Genomic DNA, 12563 nt, shown 5'->3' with positions numbered 1-12563 from the left:
CTGCCTTCCTTCCCCTCAACAATTCAAAGGGTGACTGTCCCGTTGACAGACTTGGTGTTGTGTGGTATGCCCATAGCATGTCTCTAATTGCAGGCTCAATAGCTATCCCTGACTTGTTTGCCAGTTGTATGCACTCCTTCATCATCCAATTTGCCCTCTCCACCTTCCCATTAGCTTTAGGACAATATAGGGGTGTGCGTACATGTGATATTGACATGTCTTTAAGGAACTCCCTCATCTCCTGACACAAACTGTACCCCGTTGTCAGTAACCAGGGTGGAGGGAATTCCTTCTCTCGAGAATATTTCGCTCATGAACTCTAAAAGTGTCTTTGTATTGATTGTGTTCACAAATTTGCAAGATATCCAACTTGAGTAATAGTCAATTAGAACCAAAAGGTACCTGTCTTGAGGTCCTTTCGACCGGATGGGCCCTGTAATGTCCAATCCTAGTTTGTGAAGAACAGAAGCAAGAGAGACAACCAGATGCAATCGAGAGTGAACCTTGGAGCGGAATTATTGGATACCCATCAATTATCCGTGTGATCAATCTTATCATCAGGTTGTCCAATCCAAAATAAGATGCTTCTCTTGATCATAGAGAGCATCTGAATGGAAGTGATTTCACTCGTGGGTGGTCCGAGGTTGTCAAAGGATTGAAATGGAAAAACCAGCCATAGTTGGATGATAGGACAATTGACAGGAGTGCAGTGCTAACAAAAGACAGTGAGGTGGTGTGTTAAAATAGAATTGCGAGAGAACACTAACAATTTAATACGTGTCTCGCATCCTAAATAAAACAACAGTGCAGAAAAGCAGTATTAAACAAATGACTGCCGTGTATAAAGGTCGACATGTTTCAGCCAAATGAGATACATTCACCCCTGCGGCTTTCTTCAGGACCTATGTTGTTATATATCTAGCTACTGCAAAAAAGTGAAAACATGTATAGTGATGAAAAGAATAGATAAAGACAAACAAGTACATTTATCTCACTATCATGTGAAAATGGCACATTGTACCACCTTTTGCGTATCCTCCGTCTCAAAAGGATGCTGCGTGCATCTGCCAAGAAAACAAATGGGAATTGTCTCAAACAGAAGAAATGAAAGATAGAAGTACTCTTAATGTTCTAACCAAAAAGCTAACATTATGTTGGATGTTAGAGGGCTTACCCGTAATGATCGGGGAACGGACCTCACCTCGCCTGGATCCTGACTCAGGACTAAGAGGCCCCGCTCTGTATAAAAAGAAAATAAACTACCAATATCTGAAAAGCAATCAATGCGTATTCCCCAACTCATGAAAAGAGGGTGGGCATGTACTAGTGTAATATACTACTAGCAGCAAGAACTGGTAGGCTGAAAGTTAAAATAAAACCACAAAATGTGTCGTACCAAACAAGAAGTCAAAGGCTCAAAGGGGAGACTGAATGCCAAAATGCACCAACCGTGACTTTTCTTGCCTACTGAACCGCCCGCAACTCTTCAACAGTGGCAGTTGTGCAGGGGTTTACATTATGATGTTAGAGGCTAGTGTGAAGACTACATGTTAAACTTAATCAAAGAAAAAAACTTAATCAAAGAAAAAAACGTGTAGAAGGGTCTCATGACTTCGTTGTTTAAAAATACTTCAGTAGAAATGCCCAATATTATCTAGGAATGGAGTTCAAAGCAGTAATACCAGTGCTCACCTCTCCGTCGTTACCTCGTTGTGGCCACAGAATCAGGAGGGAGGTAACCGATACTGCAAAAACGGCGTTCTAATAAAGCCGCCAAAGCTCGTCAGTGGCAGAGCGCGAGTTGATGTTGATTAGTCCGTCATCCCTGTTACCGGAAGTACAAACCGGACTACAGGGTGACGTCATAATGGCCGCTTGTGTAGTTTGTTGAGAAAAACTGCTAAGATGTTAATGCGTGCGTACTCAATGCAATCGGTAACAGTTACTTCAAAAACGGCGTACTAATAAAGCCGCCAAAGTTCATCAGTTGCAGAACGCAAGGTGATACTCACTAATACGTCAACCCTGTTTCCGGAACTACAAACCGGACTACAGGGTGATGTCATAATGGCCGCTTGTGTAGTTTATTCCATTTTTTTGAAAAAACTGCTAAGCTGTTAATGCGTGCGTGCTCAATGCAATTGGTAAAGCAACCATGCATATTATTGAAATACAAATCATGCCTCTCTTCAAATTACAAATGGACACCTTTATGAGGCCATAAGAACTCTCATCTATTGGAAAAAAACGCAATGTCGGGTATTAGGACATGCCGGTAGTGGAAGTATCAATGACTACAGGATGACGTCACAATGTGGGCATATGTAGTCCATTAGTCGCGCTAGAAAGATGACTCGCACTGTGACTTATAAATATATCAAAAGGGAAGATCGCAGTGTTGAATGTTAAAAGCGTACCAATAATGGAAGGTTCTAAGGCTGCAGGGGGACCTCACCATGGGGGCGTCTGTAGTCCTTTAAACGCGCTAGAAATATAACTTACGCTATAAGCTAAAACTCCAAACCATTAGAAGATCACATTGTCCTATGTGGTCTAGACTGTCTAGTATGCGGATATAGTGATTATTTACAATGTAAAAAGCCTCTGTTATGAGTAACTCAATATATGTTCTATCTCCGGATATATGGTATATAGAAACCCAGTAGTGTCGTATAAAAGTACAAACTAAACTGCATAATCCCCTCTTTTAGAGTAGATATACAAAAGGTCTCTTGTTGCAAGAAACCAGTTGCTATATAGTGGCATGTAAGGCCAAATGCAGGTACCCAAATGATAAAGCATGCTGAACAAGGACACAACATATTTCATAGGGTGGTCCATGGAATTTCATCATTTAACCCCCTCACATCGCTCTGTAATTTGAACACCCATTTCTGTTCTTTCATAAAGAGGTATTTAGTGGTGTCAACAATGTGTGATGGTATCAGTGGTTTTTCAAGCACTGTCCAGAGAAAGTCGTCTGCTTTGTGATTTTGATCAGCGAAATGTCTGGTTAGTTTGGTCGTTGATCTCTTGCATCTGAAGGAACTCTTATGTTCTGCCATGCGAGTCCTTACTTTCCGGGTTGTCATACCCACATACTTGCATTGGCACGGACAAGTAATTAAATAAATTAGATTGTCACTGTTACAGTTGGTGAACCTCCTCAGCAACCAGGGTCTATTCGTGCCTATATCGATAGAGGTGGTGTGTATCGTTTGTGGGCAAACGGAGCAGTTCCCACAGGGGAAGTGGCCAGCCACTGCCGGGAGCTCCCAAAGTGTGCCTACTGCTCTCTGGGGCAGGGTTTTAGGGCGGGTATGTACCAAACGGTCTCGTATGTTACTAGACCTCTTGAAGGAGAACAGAGGAGGTGCCAAAGATCCATCGCATGAGGACAGAATCCGCCAATGTTTTCTGACGCTTTTTTGTATCTTATTAGCCATTGTACTGAATGTGGTAACAAAAGTCATGCGTTCAAGGGTGGGTTTCTCAAAAGCAGGTTCCAGGAGTGCTTCACGGTGATTGTTAGTGGCCCGCTTGAATGAGCGTTTCACTAGCCTAGGAGGATATTGTCTCGAGACCAATTGTTCCGTAAGGACCTCAGCATGTTTCTTAAAGGTATTCACAGTCGAACAGTTCCTACGGACCCGCAGGAACTGTCCAAACGGTAAATTGTCCCTCAATGATTTCGGGTGTTGACTGTCGTACCGTAATAAAGAATTACGAGACATTGGTTTCCGATAGAGCTCGCTTTCTAGACCTGTGGGTGTGACGAAGATGGACAAGTCTAAAAAGGCTAACCTTTTGTCATCAATCTCAACTGTGAACTTTAGGAACTGGTTTCTCGTGTTAAGCCATTGATGAAAATGAAGAATAGACTCGCGATCCCCTCTCCAGACCACCAGCACATCATCAATATAGCGTTTCCACAGTCGGATGGAATCAAGAAACGGATTGGTGGAATTGAAGATGTGTTGCTGTTCATAGGAATGGACATAGAGATTGGCCAGACTCGGCGCAAAAATACTGCCCATACTGGTCCCGGAGACTTGTAGGTAGATCTGGTCTTCAAATTTAAAGAAGTTGTCTTTCATGGCAAGTTTGGCTAATGCCATAATGAAATGTACAGGGGTAATAGAATTCAATTCGGTCTCATGTAGAATAGCAGATACTGTGTCCAAAGTCTCATCTTGGGGGATGGAGGTGTAAAGCGCCTCAACATCAAAAGAGACTAGTAGATCCGTGTTGGTATCAAAATCGATGGTGGGTAACAGACGTAATACATCTTTCGTGTCCTTGAGATACGTGGGCATCTTGCTGACAATAGGTCTCAAAAAATGTCTCAAAAAATGATCCACAAAGGTAGACAGAGGTTGACAGAGGTCTGGTGGGGGCTGTCTGTTGGAGGAGTATTCCTCAAATTCTGCTGAGCATCACAATCAGGATTGAATTCTATTACCCCTGTACATTTCATTATGGCATTAGCCAAACTTGCCATGAAAGACAACTTCTTTAAATTTGAAGACCAGATCTACCTACAAGTCTCCGGGACCAGTATGGGCAGTATTTTTGCGCCGAGTCTGGCCAATCTCTATGTCCATTCCTATGAACAGCAACACATCTTCAATTCCACCAATCCGTTTCTTGATTCCATCCGACTGTGGAAACGCTATATTGATGATGTGCTGGTGGTCTGGAGAGGGGATCGCGAGTCTATTCTTCATTTTCATCAATGGCTTAACACGAGAAACCAGTTCCTAAAGTTCACAGTTGAGATTGATGACAAAAGGTTAGCCTTTTTAGACTTGTCCATCTTCGTCACACCCACAGGTCTAGAAAGCGAGCTCTATCGGAAACCAATGTCTCGTAATTCTTTATTACGGTACGACAGTCAACACCCGAAATCATTGAGGGACAATTTACCGTTTGGACAGTTCCTGCGGGTCCGTAGGAACTGTTCGACTGTGAATACCTTTAAGAAACATGCTGAGGTCCTTACGGAACAATTGGTCTCGAGACAATATCCTCCTAGGCTAGTGAAACGCTCATTCAAGCGGGCCACTAACAATCACCGTGAAGCACTCCTGGAACCTGCTTTTGAGAAACCCACCCTTGAACGCATGACTTTTGTTACCACATTCAGTACAATGGCTAATAAGATACAAAAAAGCGTCAGAAAACATTGGCGGATTCTGTCCTCATGCGATGGATCTTTGGCACCTCCTCTGTTCTCCTTCAAGAGGTCTAGTAACATACGAGACCGTTTGGTACATACCCGCCCTAAAACCCTGCCCCAGAGAGCAGTAGGCACACTTTGGGAGCTCCCGGCAGTGGCTGGCCACTTCCCCTGTGGGAACTGCTCCGTTTGCCCACAAACGATACACACCACCTCTATCGATATAGGCACGAATAGACCCTGGTTGCTGAAGAGGTTCACCAACTGTAACAGTGACAATCTAATTTATTTAATTACTTGTCCGTGCCAATGCAAGTATGTGGGTATGACAACCCGGAAAGTAAGGACTCGCATGGTAGAACATAAGAGTTCCTTCAGATGCAAGAGATCAACGACCAAACTAACCAGACATTTCGCTGATCAAAATCACAAAGCAGACGACTTTCTCTGGACAGTGCTTGAAAAACCACTGATACCATCACACATTGTTGACACCACTAAATACCTCTTTATGAAAGAACAGAAATGGGTGTTCAAATTACAGAGCGATGTGAGGGGGTTAAATGATGAAATTCCATGGACCACCCTATGAAATATGTTGTGTCCTTGTTCAGCATGCTTTATCATTTGGGTACCTGCATTTGGCCTTACATGCCACTATATAGCAACTGGTTTCTTGCAACAAGAGACCTTTTGTATATCTACTCTAAAAGAGGGGATTATGCGGTTTAGTTTGTACTTTTATACGACACTACCGGGTTTCTATATACCATATATCCGGAGATAGAACATATATTGAGTTACTCATAACAGAGGCTTTTTACATTGTAAATAATCACTATATCCGCATACTAGACAGTCTAGACCACATAGGACAATGTGATCTTCTAATGGTTTGGAGTTTTAGCTTATAGCGTAAGTTATATTTCTAGCGCGTTTATAGGACTACAGACGCCCCCATGGTGAGGTCCCCCTGCAGCCTTAGAACCTTCCATTATTGGTACGCTTTTAACATTCAACACTGCGATCTTCCCTTTTGATATATTTATAAGTCACAGTGCGAGTCATCTTTCTAGCGCGACTAATGGACTACATATGCCCACATTGTGACGTCATCCTGTAGTCATTGATACTTCCACTACCGGCATGTCCTAATACCCGACATTGCGTTTTTTTCCAATAGATGAGAGTTCTTATGGCCTCATAAAGGTGTCCATTTGTAATTTGAAGAGAGGCATGATTTGTATTTCAATAATATGCATGGTTGCTTTACCAATTGCATTGAGCACGCACGCATTAACAGCTTAGCAGTTTTTTCAAAAAAATGGAATAAACTACACAAGCGGCCATTATGACATCACCCTGTAGTCCGGTTTGTAGTTCCGGAAACAGGGTTGACGTATTAGTGAGTATCACCTTGCGTTCTGCAACTGATGAACTTTGGCGGCTTTATTAGTACGCCGTTTTTGAAGTAACTGTTACCGATTGCATTGAGTACGCACGCATTAACATCTTAGCAGTTTTTCTCAACAAACTACACAAGCGGCCATTATGACGTCACCCTGTAGTCCGGTTTGTACTTCCGGTAACAGGGATGACGGACTAATCAACATCAACTCGCGCTCTGCCACTGACGAGCTTTGGCGGCTTTATTAGAACGCCGTTTTTGCAGTATCGGTTACCTCCCTCCTGATTCTGTGGCCACAACGAGGTAACGACGGAGAGGTGAGCACTGGTATTACTGCTTTGAACTCCATTCCTAGATAATATTGGGCATTTCTACTGAAGTATTTTTAAACAACGAAGTCATGAGACCCTTCTACACGTTTTTTTCTTTGATTAAGTTTTTTTCTTTGATTAAGTTTAACATGTAGTCTTCACACTAGCCTCTAACATCATAATGTAAACCCCTGCACAACTGCCACTGTTGAAGAGTTGCGGGCGGTTCAGTAGGCAAGAAAAGTCACGGTTGGTGCATTTTGGCATTCAGTCTCCCCTTTGAGCCTTTGACTTCTTGTTTGGTACGACACATTTTGTGGTTTTATTTTAACTTTCAGCCTACCAGTTCTTGCTGCTAGTAGTATATTACACTAGTACATGCCCACCCTCTTTTCATGAGTTGGGGAATACGCATTGATTGCTTTTCAGATATTGGTAGTTTATTTTCTTTTTATACAGAGCGGGGCCTCTTAGTCCTGAGTCAGGATCCAGGCGAGGTGAGGTCCGTTCCCCGATCATTACGGGTAAGCCCTCTAACATCCAACATAATGTTAGCTTTTTGGTTAGAACATTAAGAGTACTTCTATCTTTCATTTCTTCTGTTTGAGACAATTCCCATTTGTTTTCTTGGCAGATGCACGCAGCATCCTTTTGAGACGGAGGATACGCAAAAGGTGGTACAATGTGCCATTTTCACATGATAGTGAGATAAATGTACTTGTTTGTCTTTATCTATTCTTTTCATCACTATACATGTTTTCACTTTTTTGCAGTAGCTAGATATATAACAACATAGGTCCTGAAGAAAGCCGCAGGGGTGAATGTATCTCATTTGGCTGAAACATGTCGACCTTTATACACGGCAGTCATTTGTTTAATACTGCTTTTCTGCACTGTTGTTTTATTTAGGATGCGAGACACGTATTAAATTGTTAGTGTTCTCTCGCAATTCTATTTTAACACACCACCTCACTGTCTTTTGTTAGCACTGCACTCCTGTCAATTGTCCTATCATCCAACTATGGCTGGTTTTTCCATTTCAATCCTTTGACAACCTCGGACCACCCACGAGTGAAATCACTTCCATTCAGATGCTCTCTATGATCAAGAGAAGCATCTTATTTTGGATTGGACAACCTGATGATAAGATTGATCACACGGATAATTGATGGGTATCCAATAATTCCGCTCCAAGGTTCACTCTCGATTGCATCTGGTTGTCTCTCTTGCTTCTGCTCTTTCACTCTTTCACTCTCTCTTTTGTTCTTCGGGACTTTTTTAGCCCGTTATTTTCTACATTTCCGCTCAGTTAGCAGGATTTGACTAGACCCCCAGTTCTTTGTTTTGTTGTTTCATACTATAGATTTAGGGGATTAGAACTGTGGCAGGTCATTAAACTTTCCCTTAGACCCTATCAAAAAATTTTCTAGTGCCTGGTTATTGAGCAGCTTACAAGCTGCGGGTCTGTATTTTTTCTATACCAATAGGATAGGATACATCGAACTTACAACTAGTTAGTTTCTTTTTTCCTGTATTTTTCCACACTTATGTGTCTGCCTTCCAATTGTCCCTTGCTGCTTCCCTGACCTGCGATAAAATGGCCGAATGCGGCGGTTTAGCGTATGATGATGCTATCTTGCAATCCATTCTTGACAACACTCCCAGTATCTTGGATTTACCTACCACCTCCTCTGTTAGCGGGGTTGACGAGTGGGGGAAGATCCTGATTCTGAAGAAATCACATTCCCGTTCCTCGGTGCATGGGGCCATTATGGCAGAATATTTAAGGGCCAATTGTGCACCCCCAGGCCTAATAGTCACTAATGCTCCACGTCTGTTCCTTACAGATAAGGGATTCCTGAAAGATTGGTCTCTGATAGCCTGGCGCTGCACGCGCGACTGGCTCATACTGATTATCAGTACTGCCAAAAAGGTCGCTGATTCAATTCTGATTGAAATCCAGCTCTTAGAATCTCAAATCAAAACGACGATTACTGCTAGTCTCTTTCGTAAAAATCAGGAAGAGTCAAACAAAAACAACAAAGAGTTCAAAGATTCCATCTTACTCTCAAAAATTGAGAAATTTAAGAAGGACCTGGCTAAATTTAAACATGAGACAGTCTATCCATACACTAATGAGAATTATTCCCCCCCTGAATTTAGGAATAATGGCAAAAGATTTGGATCCACTTACTCGGGATCCAGCACGGAAGATAGTGATTCAGAGGGTCAAGGTTCATACAAACAACCACCCAGAGGAAGGGGCAGATTCAATCGTTTCAATAGTTATAGGGGACACTCCATGCCCCAATTCCAACAGTGGTGGCCACCAACACCGTGGAGCTACCCCCCACATCCATTTCAACCGCCAATGGCACCCTTTCAAGGTTTTCCATCTGACCCCAATTCGCATCCTTTTTTAGGACTAGGCCCTCCCAGGTCGAGAGGCAGAAGAAGAAACCAACGATCCCAGGTTCACTGGGACCCTCAAACAGGCCCACATATGGGGACCCGCAGCCAGACACAGAGGAATACTCCTCCAACAGACAGCCCCCACCAGACCTGATTGTAAATCTTAGTTCAAAGACACTCACTAAGGATGAAGAATCAGTTCTGAATAGAGGCCTTGGGTTTGTCACCACCTTTGATGGGGACCCTTTCCAGATACAGTGCGAATTAGCACAATTCTTTCGGAAGTTGAGACTACATTACTTTTTCAAAGATAAGGAACTGACCGAAGACGAAGACACTGATATGAACACCGGCCTCAAGAAGCGCTCAGTGTTCAATCCTCCCAGTCATACAGTTCCGCCGGCTGTCCTAACCTTTGAAGAAGCAGTTAAAAAAGATGTCACCTTACTCTCTACTAGTCACAAATCCTCATACACCAATTTACCCTTGGCTGAACAAAGGGCCCTTCGAGACTTGTCCGCAGACCCTTTGATTACTATAAAACCAGCGGACAAGGGTGGCGCTATAGTGATTCTGGACACATCGGATTACAGAACCGAATGCTTGAGACAATTGGAAGATCGCCGCTTCTACTTACCACTGGCGGAAGATCCCACTAATAGACTACAGCGCACTATTAGTGACATGGCGGAGGAGGCACTCTGCGAAGGTTGGATTACAGCTAAAGAGTCCCAGTTTTTACAAACCAAATTTCCCATCATGCCGTATTTCTATACTTTACCGAAGATACATAAGGCACAAAGACCACCGCCTGGCAGACCCATCATCTCGGGTCAAGGAGCGATACTGGAACCTCTGTCTACCTTTGTGGATCATTTTTTGAGACCTATTGTCAGCAAGATGCCCACGTATCTCAAGGACACGAAAGATGTATTACGTCTGTTACCCACCATCGATTTTGATACCAACACGGATCTACTAGTCTCTTTTGATGTTGAGGCGCTTTACACCTCCATCCCCCAAGATGAGACTTTGGACACAGTATCTGCTATTCTACATGAGACCGAATTGAATTCTATTACCCCTGTACATTTCATTATGGCATTAGCCAAACTTGCCATGAAAGACAACTTCTTTAAATTTGAAGACCAGATCTACCTACAAGTCTCCGGGACCAGTATGGGCAGTATTTTTGCGCCGAGTCTGGCCAATCTCTATGTCCATTCCTATGAACAGCAACACATCTTCAATTCCACCAATCCGTTTCTTGATTCCATCCGACTGTGGAAACGCTATATTGATGATGTGCTGGTGGTCTGGAGAGGGGATCGCGAGTCTATTCTTCATTTTCATCAATGGCTTAACACGAGAAACCAGTTCCTAAAGTTCACAGTTGAGATTGATGACAAAAGGTTAGCCTTTTTAGACTTGTCCATCTTCGTCACACCCACAGGTCTAGAAAGCGAGCTCTATCGGAAACCAATGTCTCGTAATTCTTTATTACGGTACGACAGTCAACACCCGAAATCATTGAGGGACAATTTACCGTTTGGACTGTTCCTGCGGGTCCGTAGGAACTGTTCGACTGTGAATACCTTTAAGAAACATGCTGAGGTCCTTACGGAACAATTGGTCTCGAGACAATATCCTCCTAGGCTAGTGAAACGCTCATTCAAGCGGGCCACTAACAATCACCGTGAAGCACTCCTGGAACCTGCTTTTGAGAAACCCACCCTTGAACGCATGACTTTTGTTACCACATTCAGTACAATGGCTAATAAGATACAAAAAAGCGTCAGAAAACATTGGCGGATTCTGTCCTCATGCGATGGATCTTTGGCACCTCCTCTGTTCTCCTTCAAGAGGTCTAGTAACATACGAGACCGTTTGGTACATACCCGCCCTAAAACCCTGCCCCAGAGAGCAGTAGGCACACTTTGGGAGCTCCCGGCAGTGGCTGGCCACTTCCCCTGTGGGAACTGCTCCGTTTGCCCACAAACGATACACACCACCTCTATCGATATAGGCACGAATAGACCCTGGTTGCTGAAGAGGTTCACCAACTGTAACAGTGACAATCTAATTTATTTAATTACTTGTCCGTGCCAATGCAAGTATGTGGGTATGACAACCCGGAAAGTAAGGACTCGCATGGTAGAACATAAGAGTTCCTTCAGATGCAAGAGATCAACGACCAAACTAACCAGACATTTCGCTGATCAAAATCACAAAGCAGACGACTTTCTCTGGACAGTGCTTGAAAAACCACTGATACCATCACACATTGTTGACACCACTAAATACCTCTTTATGAAAGAACAGAAATGGGTGTTCAAATTACAGAGCGATGTGAGGGGGTTAAATGATGAAATTCCATGGACCACCCTATGAAATATGTTGTGTCCTTGTTCAGCATGCTTTACCATTTGGGTACCTGCATTTGGCCTTACATGCCACTATATAGCAACTGGTTTCTTGCAACAAGAGACCTTTTGTATATCTACTCTAAAAGAGGGGATTATGCGGTTTAGTTTGTACTTTTATACGACACTACCGGGTTTCTATATACCATATATCCGGAGATAGAACATATATTGAGTTACTCATAACAGAGGCTTTTTACATTGTAAATAATCACTATATCCGCATACTAGACAGTCTAGACCACATAGGACAATGTGATCTTCTAATGGTTTGGAGTTTTAGCTTATAGCGTAAGTTATATTTCTAGCGCGTTTATAGGACTACAGACGCCCCCATGGTGAGGTCCCCCTGCAGCCTTAGAACCTTCCATTATTGGTACGCTTTTAACATTCAACACTGCGATCTTCCCTTTTGATATATTTATAAGTCACAGTGCGAGTCATCTTTCTAGCGCGACTAATGGACTACATATGCCCACATTGTGACGTCATCCTGTAGTCATTGATACTTCCACTACCGGCATGTCCTAATACCCGACATTGCGTTTTTTTCCAATAGATGAGAGTTCTTATGGCCTCATAAAGGTGTCCATTTGTAATTTGAAGAGAGGCATGATTTGTATTTCAATAATATGCATGGTTGCTTTACCAATTGCATTGAGCACGCACGCATTAACAGCTTAGCAGTTTTTTCAAAAAAATGGAATAAACTACACAAGCGGCCATTATGACATCACCCTGTAGTCCGGTTTGTAGTTCCGGAAACAGGGTTGACGTATTAGTGAGTATCACCTTGCGTTCTGCAACTGATGAACTTTGGCGGCTTTATT

This window comes from Triturus cristatus, chromosome 9 (assembly GCF_964204655.1).
Source record: "Triturus cristatus chromosome 9, aTriCri1.1, whole genome shotgun sequence".
Lineage (NCBI taxonomy): Eukaryota > Metazoa > Chordata > Amphibia > Caudata > Salamandridae > Triturus > Triturus cristatus.
This window is presented reverse-complemented; position numbering follows the sequence as displayed.